Source organism: Hyaena hyaena, unplaced genomic scaffold (assembly GCF_003009895.1).
Source record: "Hyaena hyaena isolate Hyena2069 unplaced genomic scaffold, ASM300989v1 scaffold_786, whole genome shotgun sequence".
Classification (NCBI taxonomy): Eukaryota; Metazoa; Chordata; class Mammalia; order Carnivora; family Hyaenidae; genus Hyaena; species Hyaena hyaena.
The window spans coordinates 402,708-417,518 of NW_024081421.1; the positions used below are offsets into that span (position 1 = coordinate 402,708).

A 14,811-nucleotide genomic window follows, 5' to 3' on the forward strand; every position below is an offset into this window, starting at 1 on the left:
AAGCGCTTCCCCTGCTCGAGACCACCACCGCAGGCACTGCCCCCAAACCCTCACTGAAAATTCGCAGGAGGTAGGTGTTCCATCCCACCCAGTCCCCCAAGACCGCGGACTGCGCAGGCGCTTGCTGAGCACCCGCGCGGCGCGTTCTCTCGCGCGCTCCCTCAGTCTCCTCAGCGAGCCCCTGGGCCGAAGGAGGCGCGGTGCTTCCAGGGTGTTGTAGTGTGCTTCCTCGACGAAGGGCCCTCACGTAAACTGGGCGCTGGGCGTCGGAGAACTACGCCTCCCAGCGTGCCCCGCGCGAGGGCACAGGGCGTTTGCCCTTGACGGCTTTAGCCGTCCGCGCAGAGAGGAGGACCCGGGAAGCCGGCAGCGGCGGTAGGAGGGAATGCGCGTGCGCGCTGGGCCGGCTCGTCCCGTTCTGTCCCAATCATTGTAAACAGGCGGAGGCTGGGGCGGGGTGGGAATGGGGCGCCCGAGGCCGGCCAGGGGCGCAGCGCAGGAGGCGCCTACGGTGGCTGCGGCGGCACGGTGAGCGCTAGGAGGCGGCGGCTGCGGCGGGGGCGGGCGGTCGCGCGGCGGCAGGCACAGGTCAGTGGCGGGCAGCGGTGGCGTGCGGGGGTCCTGGCGGTGCCCCTCGCCTGCCCGCGGACCCCTCTCCGCACCCGCCTCGCAGCGGCGTCTGTCAGGCAGCGTGCGGGGCTGGAGTTGGGGGTGGGGGGCGTGGCTGCCCCGAGTGCGGGTTCATCCCGGGCCGGCTTCTCCCCAGTTCTCGCCCCCATGCCGGCCGTTCCTCCCATTTGCCGGCCGGGCCTCCCTCGTGGCACCCGCATTTGTGATTTGGTGTTCTCGGGGTCCGGAGGAGGAGAGTCGGGAACCGGGCCCCTCCCCCCCACCGTGAGTCTCCAGGCCTCAGGGCAGCTCTTGGGCACCGGAACGGAGGCGAGGGGACTCTGTCTTTTATATAATCATTACTTTTTAATCGCACCCGGAGTATTGACCCGTCTCCGGGACTTGCCCAGTGGGCCAGGAAAGGCTCTTGATGTTTCCCACCGCTGGCATGGAAGCCGCGGAGCTCCTTTGAGTGCTTCGGGCTCTCGTTCAGGTTTCAGTGCGAATGGACGGACAGATCTGGAGTTGAGAATCCTTCTTACAGCTCATTTTCAAGTGTGCTTGTGCCAAGAGGTCGCACCCCCTACCCCCTTTTTAAATTTATCCTTAGGAGAGTGGAACAGGCTTTACAAAATATTCCACACCTCAGCCTTAACCTGAAATAATTTCCCGCTGTGTCGAGTTTTGCGATTCTTTACTTCAGAGCCTCCCTCTTGCCGCAGCAACTTGTTTCTCCTAAGGCCTAGTAGAGTTCTTGAAAAATAATTAAAATGTGAAGTCGAGATACTCCGAATGTGCACGGCAAGAGAAGTACAGTCGTTTGGACCTTGCGTTCACACAACCATCCAGCCTCATGAGAAAAGCTTTCGCTGAATTTTTTGTTTAGTGGAGTGGGCAAGTTCAAATGCTGCTGCACTTTAGGTAGCATTCCATCATACTTGGCAGGTATTCATAAAATATTTAAGTGGTGATAAGGAGCAGGCTCACTTTTGGTTCGGTGACTATGGAGGCAGCACTTCTAAGTGAAAAAATGGCCCTGTGAATAAGAAAGGTAGCCACACTTGACGCTTTTTCAGTTATCGTGGTGATTTGATAGTTCCTTTCTGTCTTTCTGATAATGAGTAATTGCTGTGAACCGTATTGGCAGTGGGAGAGGTAGGAAGGAAGTTGTTAGAGTGGTTCCCACTTTTCAAAGTGACCCATAGATTTAAGTGGAGTAGGCTAATTTAACCAGCCGTAATTTTTGAACAAAGTATCTTGAAGCCATGTGACATAGCTTAATCTGTTCTCTGTTCAAAATAATCTCTCATTTTAGGTCTTTCTAATTTAGAAAACTGGAAGTAGCAGAAAAATGAATATTTAATTTGTATAGTTGTATTTGCACAGCTGTTTGCTTGGCCAGCGCAGATTGGGCCTGAACATAACCCCAAAGTATGTTCTTTTTTGAAAGAAGATTCCTGATAGAAGCCTAAGTTAGTATATGTGGGAGGAATAAGGAAGAATGCAGGTCATTTAGTATGGAGGAATCACTAGTAGTAATTCCATAACAGCAGGTACTATGCCAGGTGAAGAGGACTTGCAGATGGGTAAGGCACTGACTCTATCTCTTTCTTGAAACTGTTACCAAGTCCAATATGTTTTTAAGATTTTTTTGCCTGGAGAAAGTGTGGGCATATACAGGGTGTACAAAGGAGATAGCGTCAGTTTCCTAAGAGAAGAAGAGGTTGAGGAAGGTGGCAGTGGTAAGGAAAAACTATGTGTAAGGGGATGAAAACAGTAAGGATGGGCATTTAGGGTAGAAGGAGCAGTGTGAGCAAAAGCACAGGGGTCTAAGCTTCCCTAGTGAGTTGGCAGAGACAAAATTATGGATAGTCTTATACACAGTTGAAGTAATTCCAACTTTTATCTTGTAAGCAAGGAGTTACTGAAACAGGGTAAAGAAGAGAAGCCTGAGCCAGCTCAACCCATTTAACTTCCTCCTGTGTGTTAAGTGTTATGTTAGGTACTTCATGCTTTACCTTCTTAAACTTGAAGGTTTAGGCATGACCGAGGTAGAAAATGAGAGAAAGGAACTTAAGGCAGAAGGAAACCTGGACATGATTAGAGAGAGCATGGAACACGTTTAAGAACTAGAAGTCGTCCTCTACAACTGTAGCATTGGGCTTATGGTGGTTAAGTAGCAGGAGAAGAGGCTGCATAGATAGATCCTTGAAAATTGCATGCCACTCTAGGGATTCTAGAGTTTTTTCCTATAGATAATAATAGAGTTTATGGATTTTAATCAGGAAAGAGTCATGCAAGGTTTTCCTTTTAGAAAGATCATTCTGGTATTATAGAATGCAGATTTCAGAAGGGATGGAGGGGAGGTAAGGCGGGTGCAGAAGGACTGGTTAGAAGATTTTGTAATAATTGAGGTGACAAGTAAGACCCTAAACTAAGGTAGAGTCAATGGAGATACAAAGGAGTAAGTCAATAGCACAAACATTTAGAAGGTAGAATTCATAGGATTCAGTTACAGGTCGATTTTAACTTGGGTGATTGAATAGACCATGGTACAGCACAGCTGACCCTTGAACAATGTGGGGGTTAGGGGTGCCAACCCCCTCGCAGTCCAAAATTCATGAATAACTTTGATTCCCCCAGAACTTAACTACTAATAGCCTGCTGTTGGCTGGAAGCCCTACTGATGACAAAAAATCAATTAACACGTATTTTATATGTCATATGTGTTATATACTGTATTCTTACAATAAAGCTAGAGAAAAAGTGTTAAGAAAATCATAAGGAAGAAAAATACATTTACAGTACTGTTTATCAAAAAAGACCACATATGAGTGGACCTGCACAGCTCAAAGCCATGTTGTTAAAGGGTCAACTCTGTACTGAGACAGGGACTTCAGGAAGAGGAGCAAACTTGGGGAGGAACAGTATTTTAGCTTTGGGATATATTGAGTAGGGAGTTATCTATGAAATATTCAGGTGGAAACATCGGCTCCACAGTTGGATGGGTTGGTTTGGACTCTTAAGAGGAGTCTTGCTGTGAGAGTCAGCGGGCTGTATTATAGGTGTTAGCTGAAGCCTTTGATTTAGGTAATACCAATGTAGGAAGAGTTTACCAATGGAGGATCGTTCTGGAAGTAGACAATGGAGAATATCATTTAAAGCCAAATAGAGGAAGAAGACCTGGAAAGGGAAATTCCTGTGTTTAGAAGATGCAGAGAAATCATGAGAAAATGTCACAGAAGCCTTCAAAAGGAAGCTGTACTTCACAACCAACTCTGTAGCAAATTAAAAAAAAGTTCAGACAAATAAAAACAGCTGTGCTTCAAATGCTTTGAGAGCTTGAGTAAAACAAGGATTGTTAGGAGTCTGTTGAATTTAATAATAACTAAGATCCCTTTTGGGGAAGGAGCTAGGTTTCATTGAATTGAGGAGTTAATAGGTTATAGAGTGCAGAAAGTAAATGTAGATTTTTTTCAAGAATAATTAAATTTTAGCTGTGAAGGGAAGAATGGAAAGAGGTGTTAGCAGATGGTAAAAAGGGTTAAAGGAGTGATTTTTAACACGGCAAAGACTTAAACCTGCTTTTTTCTTATGTCAGTTTAATTGAAATGTAATTCATATAACATAAAATTCACCCTTTTAAAGTGTACAGTTTAGTGGTTTTAGTATATTCATAGAATTGTGCAGCCATCTCCATGGTCAACTCTAAAACATTTTCATTACTCCGAGAAAGAAAACTTTTACTCATTGTCAGTCACTCACTATTCCCCCTACTGCCACCGATTAGCAACTGCTAATATACTTGCTCTCTCAGGATTTGCCTATTCTGGACATTTTGTATAAATGGAATATATTTATACAAATATGTATATTACACAAATATATTATCATTTGTGACTGACTTCCTTTACTCAATATAATGTTTTCAAGGTTTATCCATATTGTAGCATATATCAGGACTTCATTCCTTTTTATTGCCAAATAACCTTCCATTGCCTAGTTATACCATGTGTTGTTTATCCAGTGATCAGTTGGTGACTATTTGAGTTGTTTCTACTTTATGGCTATTGTGAATGATTTTGGTGTGAATACTCATGTGCAAGTTTTGGTGTGGATGTATGTTGCTTCTGGGTATGTACCTAGGAATAGAATTGCTAGATCATACGGCTACTCTTATGTTTAACATTCTGAGGAACTCCCAAACTGTTTCCCAAAGCAACTGCACCATTTCATCATGCAGTGTAAGGATTCTGATATCTCTGTATCCTCACCAACATGTTATGTTCTGGGTTTTAAAATTTTAGCTATCATTGGGGCGCCTGGGTGGCTCAGTCGGTTGGGTGCCCGACTTCGGCTCAGGTCATGATCTCCTGGTTCGTGTGTTCGAGCCCCGCATCGGGCTCTGTGCTGACAGCTAGCTCAGAGCCTGGAGCCTGTTTCAGATTCTGTGTCTCCCTCTCTCTCTGACCCTCCCCTGCTCACGCTGTCTCTCTCTCTCTCAGAAATAAATAAAACATTAACAAATTAAAAAAAAATTTAGCTATCATTGTGGGTGTGAATTGGTATCTCATGGTGGTTTTGATTTGATGATGTTGACCATCTTTTCATGTGCTTGTTGGGTATTTGTAGGCCTTCTTTGGAAAAATATCTACACATTCCTTTGCCTATTTTAAATTGGGTTGTTTGTCTTTCTGTTGTGTTGTAAGAGTTCTTTTTGTTCTGGATGCTAGATGCTTATCACATAGATGATGTACAAATATTTCCTTCATTCTTTAGGTTGTCTTTTTACTTTCTTAATATCCTCTGATGTATAAAAGTTTTTAATTTTCATGAAGTACAGTCTATCTATTTTTTTCTTTTTTTTTACTCATGATTTTGGTGTCGTATCTAAGAACCGAAGATTGTAAAAATTTACACTGTACTCTTCTTTTTTTTTTTTTTTTAATGTTTTATTTATTTCTAGGAGAGAGACAGCGTGAGCAGGGGAGGGTCAGAGAGAGAGGGAGTCACAGACTCTGAAACAGGCTCCAGGCTCTGAGCTGGCAGTCAGCACAGAGCCCGACGCTGGGCTCGAACCCACGAACCGTGAGATCATGACCTGAGCGAAAGTCAGACACTTAACCGACTAAGCCACCCGGGCGCCCCTACACTGTACTCTTCTAAGAGTTTTATGGTTTTAGTTTTTATGTTTCGGTAGGTCCATTTTTTTGCATGTGGAAATTCAGTTTCATACCCATCTGTTGAAGAGACCATTCTTTTCCCATTGCATAGTCTTGGCACCTTGTTGGTAATCAGTTGACCATAGATGTTTGGGTTTATTTCTGGACTCCAGTCAATTCCATAGGTCTGTATGTTTATACTAATGCCAGTACCACATTGGTTTGGCTACCCTATAGTTCTGTAGTACCTTTTGAAATTGGGAAGTGTGAGTTTTCCACCTTTGTATTTTTTTCATTATTTTTTTGTGGCTATTCATGGCCCATTGCAATACCATGTTAAACTGAGGATCAGCTTTTCCATTTCTGCAAAAGAGATTGTTGACATTTTGATAGAGTTTACATTGAATCTATATTTCCTTTTGAGTTACAGCATTATTTTGCTGTCTTAACGTTATTGAGTCTTCCAGTCTGTGAAAAGGCTGTATTCCCTACATTGTATCTTTTACCTCCACAAATGGAATTTTTTTAAAATTTCATTTTTGGAATGTTCATTTCTAGTATGTTGACACAGTTTATTTTCTATCTTTATCTTGTATCCTTTAACTTTGTTAAACTCATTTATGGGCTCTAATAATTTTCTAGTATATTCTTTTGGGTTTACTCTGTAAGATCATGTCATCTGTAAATGAATGGAGACAGCTTTACTTTTTCCTTTGCAGTGTGAATGCTTTTTTTTTTTAAAGCCTAATTGTCTTGGCTAGAATTTCCTGTTCAATGTTGAATAGAAGTGGCTGCTCTTAGGAAGAAAGCTTCCAGTCTTTCACCAATAATTGTAATGTTAACTATGGGTTTTTCACTGATGCCCTTGATAGTTTGAGGAAGTTCCCTTCTATTCCTAGTTTGTCAGATGTTTTATTAAATGTTTGTTAAGATTTGTATATGTTTTTTAATTAGAAAATTATTTTTCAAATTACTGATTTTTATTGCTATTTCATTATGGTCACAGACGTACTTTATGTGCTTTCAGTCTTATCAAATGTGTTCAGATTTGTTCATGGCCTAACATACGATCTGTCTTTAAGAATGTTCCAAGTGCACTTGAATGAATCAGTATTCTGCAATTGTTGAGTGAAGTGTTCTGTGGATTTCTGTTAGGTCTAATTTGTTTAAAGTATTGTCCAAGTCACTTCTTATTGGTGTTTTGTCTAGTTGGTCTATGTATTATTAAAAGGGGGATTTTGAAGTCTTCAACTGTTGTTGAACCGTTTTTCCTTTCAATTTAGTTAGTTTTTTTTCTAGTTTTTTTTTAGGGTTCTGTAACTAGGTGCATATATGTTTGTAATTGTTATCTTACCATTTTATCATTAAATAATAGTTTTCTTTATCTCTTATAGCATAGTTTTGTCTTAAAGTTTATTTTGTTCGTAGTATAGCCAGTCTTCCCAGCACTCTTTTGGTTACTGTTTGCATGAAATATCTTTTTCCATCCTTTTACTTTCAACTTGTGTCTTAGAACCTAAAGTGGATGTCTCATGGGCAATGGATAGTTGTATCTTTAAAAAAAAAATCTGTTTTGCCAATGTCTGCCTTTTAATTTTGGGAATTTAACCAGTTTACATTTACAGTAATTATTAGTAACAACTTTGGCCCTATTGCTGCTTGTTTTCTGTATATTTTATATCTTTTTTATTCTTCATTTCTTCCATTATTGGCTTCTCTGTTTCTTGCAGTGTACTATTTTAATTCCTATATTTTATTTACAGCATATTTTTGAGTTATTTCTTAGTGATTGGCCTGGGGTTATAATTAACATTTTAATTTATATTAGTCTCGTTCAGATTAATACCAGATAATTTCAACAGTGTATAAATATGTTACTCCTGTAGCTCCACTATCCTTTATGGTGCTGTTGTCACAAGTTATATCTTCATACTTTGTATGTCCATCTGATTTAAAACTGTTGCTTTATGCAGTTGTCATTTAAATCAAATAGGAGAGAGAAAAGAGATACAAACAAAAAATACATTTATGCTGTCTTTTATATTTACCTATGTAGTTACTTTTACTATCATTAGTTACTTTTACTATCCTTCTTTATTTCTTCATGTGGATTCAAGTTACTGTCTAGTGCCTTTTCATTTCAGCATGAAGGACTCCCTTTAGCATTTCTTGTAGGATGGGCCTGTTAGCAATGAATTTTTTCAGTTTTTTTTCTTCTGAGAATGTATTATTTTTCTCTTTCAGTTTTGAAGGATAATTATACAAGATAAAGATTCTTGGTTGACAGGTTTTTCCTTCCAGTACTTTGATTATGTCATCCCACTGCCTTCTGGCCTCTATGGTGTCTGATGAGAAGTAGGCTGTTAATGAATATGAAGATCCTGTGATGAGTCACTTCCATGGGCTTCTTTCAAGATTCTCTCTTTGTTTTTGAACTATTTGATGAAGATGTGCTTCTGAATTTCATTGAATTTCTCCTGCTTGGAGTTTGGTGAGCTTCTTTGATATATAGATTAATATTTCATTAAATTTGAGAAGTTTTTAGCCACTTTCTTCACATATTATTTCTGTACTTTTTATCTCTCCTCTCCTTTCAGGGCTTCCATTATGCTTGGTGTGCCAGATGGTGTACCATAGATCTCTTATGTTCTGTTATATTTTCTTCATTAATTTTTCCTTTTGATCCCCAGTCTGATATATTTCAGTTGACCTATCTTTAAGATCACTGGTCTTTGTCCTGCCTTCTCAAATCTGCTATTGAGCTAGTGAGTTTTTCATTTCAGTTATTATACTTTTCAGCTCCAGAATTTCTATTTGATTTTTTTTAAATTATTTTTATTTATTTATTTATTTTTAATGTTTATTTACTTAGAGAGAGAGCATGCGCACATGCAAGCAGGGGAGGGGTGGAGAGAGAGGGAGAGAGAGGATCCCAAGCAGACTCTGTGCTAATGGCAGGCTAATGGCAGGCTAATGCAGGCTTCGAAGCTGTGAACCATGAGATCATGACCTGAGCCAAAATCAAGAATCAGATGCTTAACTGACTGAGCCACCCAAGTGCCCCTAAAAATAATTTCTATCTTTTTATTAATATTCTCTATCTGGTGAGACAGAGTTCTTAACATTTTCTTTTAGTTTTTTTAGGTATAGTTTTCTTTAGGTTTTGAACATACTTAAAACAGATTTTATTTATTTATTATTTTTTACTTTTTTATTTTTTTATGTTTTTATTTATTTCTGAGAGAGACAGTGTGAGCAGGGGAGGGGCAAGAGAGAGAGGGAGTCACAGAATCCAAAACAGGCTCTAGGCTCTGAGCTTGCTGCCACCACAGAGCCTGATGCGGGGCTCGAATCCATGAACCGTGAGATCATGACCAGAGCTGAAGTTGGACGCTTAACCGACTGAGCCACCCAGGCGCCCCTTAAAACAGATTTTAAAGTCTTTGTCTAGTAAGTCTAATATCTGGGATTTCTTAGGGAGTTTCTGGTGATTGCTTTTTTTCCTGTGTGTGGGCCATTCCTTCTTGTTTCTTTACATGTGTGTGGTTTTTTTTGTTGAAATTGAACATTTTGAGTAATATAGATGGCAGTTTTGGAAATTAGGTTCTCCTCTCTCCCCAGGGATGTTGCTAATTGTAGCTGTTGTTGTTTAAAAACTTTTCTGAACTAATTTTCTAAAGTATATATTCTTTGTTATGTGTGTCCATTGAAGTCTGTGTTCTGGTAGCTTATTGGTCAGCTAATTATTGGATAGGTATTTGCTTAGGAAATTTCATACCAAAAACGTCTCTTAGTATCTTCAGAGGGATGTTGTACTACTGTTGAAGTATTCACTGAGCATTCCACCACTTTACAGCTCTGGTTAGTTTTAATTTCCTGTTTGTGTAGAGGGTCATCCAGAGGTGAGCCTTCTTGGGTACGATAAACTCAGATTCACACTGAGAATCTTAAACAGTTGAAAAACAAAGAGAGATTCTTGAAAGAAGCAAGACAGAAGTGACTCCTCATATATAAGAATCCTCAATATCATTTAACAGCCGACTGCTGTGACTTATTAGCAGAAATCATAGAGGCCAGGAGGTGGAGGGATGACATAGTCAAAGTACTGGAGGAAAAAAAAGTTAAGAGCTGGCAAAATTCCTGAGCATGTGCCCAGCCCTGGGCATACACATCGCATCCTAGATTCCCAGGAATCTGTTGAATCTGTTCAAGGTCCTTATTTCCTAAAACATTTCATTGTCCAGCCTTACCTCTCAAGGTTTTTGATCAGTTTGTTTGCCCCAACTGTTACTCATTGCATCAGGCCACAGCACTGAAAACATCTGCCTGTAAATGTTTTTGGCAAACATCCCTTGTGTTCTGTAGTGGCTTTAGCTTTGGGGAAAGTCTGAGGTAGCAGTATTAGGTGAGATAAAGCAAGACTTTTCAGCAACTCTTCCAGGGAGCCCTTCGATAGGTCAAAACAAATAATTTCAGTTTGTTTGTAAATGATGTTGGTTTTGCCGGGCCAGTGCTGGGAACGTGGGCTGTTGCTTTCATGGCCCCCACTGATCTGGGGACTCAGGGTAGGACGACAGTAAAATGTCACAAAGCTCTATGTTTTTACCAAGATTTAGCTTTGTTTCTTGAATAAGTAATCCTTGGATTGCTACAAGCTTTGGGTTAGTTTCTGGTGTTCTGGAAAAGTTGATTTTGACAGTTTTTGGTTGCTTTTATGGAGGGGTGGACTTTTGCTGTGTCTCATGCCAGCATTTTACCAACATTTTCCTATCTATTATGCTGTACTACACTCACCTTTTAGGCTGCCTGTATTGGTGTAGTTCAGGTGAGTTTCATGTAGCATACAGTAGTAGGTCAATATATTTTCTTTCTCAGTGCTTTATTTTTCAAAGATTATAGACGCATTTAGAGAAGCAATATAAATAAAGGTTTTTTTGACTGTTACAAGTACAGTGTTAAGTATCCTTTCAGTTATATTCTTGCTTGCTTTTATGTATTTGAGGATAAGATTTTAATAGTGGAATTGCTAGGTGAGACTTAATTTTTGATAGGTTTTTGCTAAATTGCCCTTTTAAATGTATCAGCTTACACTTTTACTACTAGTGTATTAGGGTGTCTCTTTCTACACACCCTTCTGTTACTGGGTATCAGACTTGTTCATCTTCAGAAGATTTGCAGTTGTAAAAGAACATCTCTTTAATTTCCTGTTCCTTCATCTTTAAAATATCTTTTTTGTGTGTGTTTATACCCTCTACCATTTTTTTGTTTTTCTTTCTTAAAAAATTCTTTAACGTTTTTTATATTTTATTTTATGTAATTTATTGTCAGATTGGCTAACATATAATGCGTAAGGTGTGAATGTTTATTTTTTTTGACCGGGAAGTTGATAGAAAGAGTCCTAAACAGGCGTCATGCTTTTGGTGCAGAGCCTAGTGTGGAGCTCTATCCCATGAACTGTGAGATCATGACCTGAGCCGGAGTCAGATGCTTAACCGACTGGGCCACTCAGGTGCCCCAACGTTTTTAAAAAATGTATATATCATTTTTTAAAAATCTAGATTTTTAAAAATCAGCTTCATCATTTTAATTTATAGTTCCCTAATGATAATGGAACATTTTTCATATGTTTATTTGTCATTTGTATATTTTCTTTGGTGTCTTTTGTGGTCTTTTGTCCATTTTCAAATTGATTTGTTTACTTACTGTTGAGTTTCAAGAGTTCTTAGTACACCTTGGATAATAGCCCTTTTTTATATAGTCTTTTATGAATATTTTCATCCACTCTGTTGCTTGTCTTCTCATTCATGGTCTTAAGTGTCTTAATTTTTATGTTTACCCTCCCCACTCTCTTTTTCCTACAGAGTATTAACTAAAGAAATTAAATTCCATACTCCATAGATTTTGAAGCTTAATCAGATTAAGATTTTATTTGCTTATTTTTGCAAGGCTGATGTGTGTGTCCATCAGAGAGCATATTAAGGTGTTTCTTTTTTGTGTAAGATGTTAGCAGCAATTAATAGTCATTACCAATATTTGTTTTTAAATTGCTTATTAACTGGTGATAGTCTTTCATTTGTTTATTAGGTGGAAGATTTTGATCAAAATAAATTTGCTGCATCAACACTTTGTATAGGAAGTTCAGGATAAATACCTTTCCCCCCCTTTATTTACCAGCTATTCCAAATAATGAGATGGTTCTCTGGCATCCTCCAAAGGAAAGGGACCAGTGAACTTTATTTTTGAGTATTATGAATTCATGGATTTAAGTATACTTGGTACATTTTAGTTCGTTGCAATTATTATATTAAATTTTGGCCAGTGGGATCATCTTCTAGTTGGCTTCTGAGTCATTTTGACTTGATTTTGAGCATCTTTTGTAACTTTTTACTTTTTTAAAAAATACATTTTTTAATGTTTTATTTATTTCTCAGAGAGAGAGACAGCATGAGCAGGGGAGGGTCAGATAGAGCAGGAGAGACAGAAACTGAAGCAGGCTCCAGGCTCTGAGCACAGAGCCCAATGTGGGGCTTGAACCCACGAACTGTGAGATTATGACCTGAGCCGACGTCAGACGCTCAACTGACTGAGCCACCCAGGCACCCCTACTTTTTTTTTTTTTTTTTAATGACATGGTATTTTAGCTTCATCTTGTATATATCCTGCTCTGAGACCTGGTGTCAGCCTAATGGAAATACCTAATAATTCCATGTGTTATGTTATGTTCACACAACTTAATGTGTATTAATGTCATGATAATTTAGTAGATATTTGGAAAAAAATACACACAAATTTAAAGAGAAAATATTTTTATTTCACTCTTAAGTAACTACAATTAATGGTTTGCCTGTGCCTGCTGCGTACTGTAAATATTAATACTTTGTAATCAGATGGACATTACCACTCTCATTTCTTATCCCTTGCTGATTGTCACATGGTCCTTAAAAAAAAATTATAGCTACTATCCCCAGAATCTCATTTCACAAAGATAACGTCATTGAAAGGAATGCAGCTCAACCTAATGTTGAAATTGAACTTCTTTTAGCTAGTAGTTTGTACAGTGTCTGACAGATATTGAGTACTGCTCTTTGTCTCAAATTGAAGATACCCCGTGGCTCCTGTATGACTTGATTTATGATACTCTGGGTACCTCAGTCCAGTGTTTGGGAACAAAGACTAAGTATTCCTGCCTAGCTTCTATTGCAACCAGTGGTGTTCATTTTCAGTTTGTTTGTTTGTTTGTTTTTTAGTAATCTCTACACCCAACATAGGGCTTGAACTCATAATCCCAAGATCAAGAGTGGCATGCTCTTCCTACTGAGCCAGCCAGGCACCACCATTGGTGTGTGTGTCTTAAAAGTTACTGTTAAATAAAGTTGTTGGTCCTTGTACTCTCCAGTTAAATTCTTATTTAAGATTTCCTTAAGAATAGATTATCTGATTATGAAACGTGACAGGAAAGAGGCCTGTCTCCCCATCCCTCAAAAGGATATACCATTCCTTTAAAAATGTTGTTTCACTGATAAGTACCAATGATATTTATTAATGATTTTTTTAAATAAGAAAAATTTTTGTCCTCTGTATAGAGTGACTGCTAGTGGTATATAGCACTTTGATTTTGTTTAGAGGCAAGAGTCTACTGTGGGTTTCCCCTGATATATACTCTTTGATTTGGGCAGCTGCATGTAGGACTGAACTGTGCCCTTTCCAGCCTACCTTGTAGGCAGAAGGTGAAATTATTTTCTCTATGTTTCGGCTGCTCATTTTCCAACACCTGATGTTCCAATCCTTAGAGTTTCAACTTTGACCTTAAATAAAGGACATATAAGCTAAGCTCTTTTATTTTATTATTATTTTTTACATTGAAGTTCAGTTGACACATTGTTACATTAGTTTCAGGTGTACAATGTAGTGATTCCACAAGTCTATACATTATGCATTGCTCATCACAAGCCTAGCTACCGTTTGTCACCGTACAACCCTATTACAGTATCATTGACTATATTCTCTGTGCTGTATTTTCATCCCTGTGATTTATTCACTCCATAACTGCAAAGCCTGTACCTCCCACTATCCTTTACCCATTTTGCTTAACCGCCCTCCCCTCTACCTACCCTCTGGCAACCTTTAGTTTTGTTCTGTGTATTTATGAGTCTATTTCTTATGCTCTTCAGATTTCATTCTCATCTGGAGGTTGATTTTACAGATTGCATTCAATTTCCTGAACTACCTTGTTAGTTTTTCTGTTTTCTTGTCATTAATTGTATAGTAGTGGTCGGCATTGAAAAGGCATTCATTTTCATTATAAAGAACTTCAGAATTTTAAATTTTTAAATTTTCTTTTACATGTATATCTTGGGCATATTGGTTTTTTTCAGTTTATTTGCTGGGGGAGGGGCAGAGAGAGAAGGAGAGGAGTGAGAATTTCAAGCAGGCTCTGAACTGTCAGGATGGAGCCCTGTGCGGGGCTTGAACTCACCTGACATCATGACCTGAGCTGAAATCAAGAGTCAGACTGACGCTTAGCTGACTAAACCATGCAGGCGCCCCTAGGCATACTATTTTAATCAGTGACACTGAGAATGTTGGGAAGCTGAGTGGAAAACATGAAATCACTATGTCATTCAGTGAATTTCTGTGAGTGGCATCTGGGACTCTAATTAAATGTTTATTTGTTTGGATAGGCATCTGAAGATTAAGTCTTAATATATATAAGAAGAAGGGTATAGAAAAAAAACAATAACTTCACAGAAAGAGTAAAATCTCTATTAAGGTATAGCCCTAAATGGTTGTAAATAATTTTTAAAGGACTAATTATGAAGCAGCTCAATTGAATGACAGTTGATCTGTGGGGATGTGCATGAGAAATTATTGTCAAGCTATAAATGTGAATACTAGGTTGCGTTTACTGGGCACAGGTCATAAACCTCAAACATACTATCATGAGGAGAATCTCACTGCTGATGTTATGAACTCCTCTAAACCATATCTGCTTCATCTGAAGGATTATATATGTCCCATTTTGTTTATAAACTTAAATTTT

General features: G+C 39.0%; 1 protein-coding gene across 1 annotated transcript in view; it reads left to right on the top strand.

Moving 5' to 3' along the window:
- The first annotated feature begins 419 nt into the window (after nt 1–419).
- The window catches only part of RALBP1 (ralA binding protein 1), a 46,844-nt gene continuing 32,452 nt past the window's right edge, over nt 420–14,811 (top strand). Inside the window, exon 1 of the mRNA XM_039219090.1 lies at nt 420–528. The gene's annotated coding sequence lies outside the window, so the exon portion shown is untranslated. The remainder of the gene's footprint in view (nt 529–14,811) is intronic.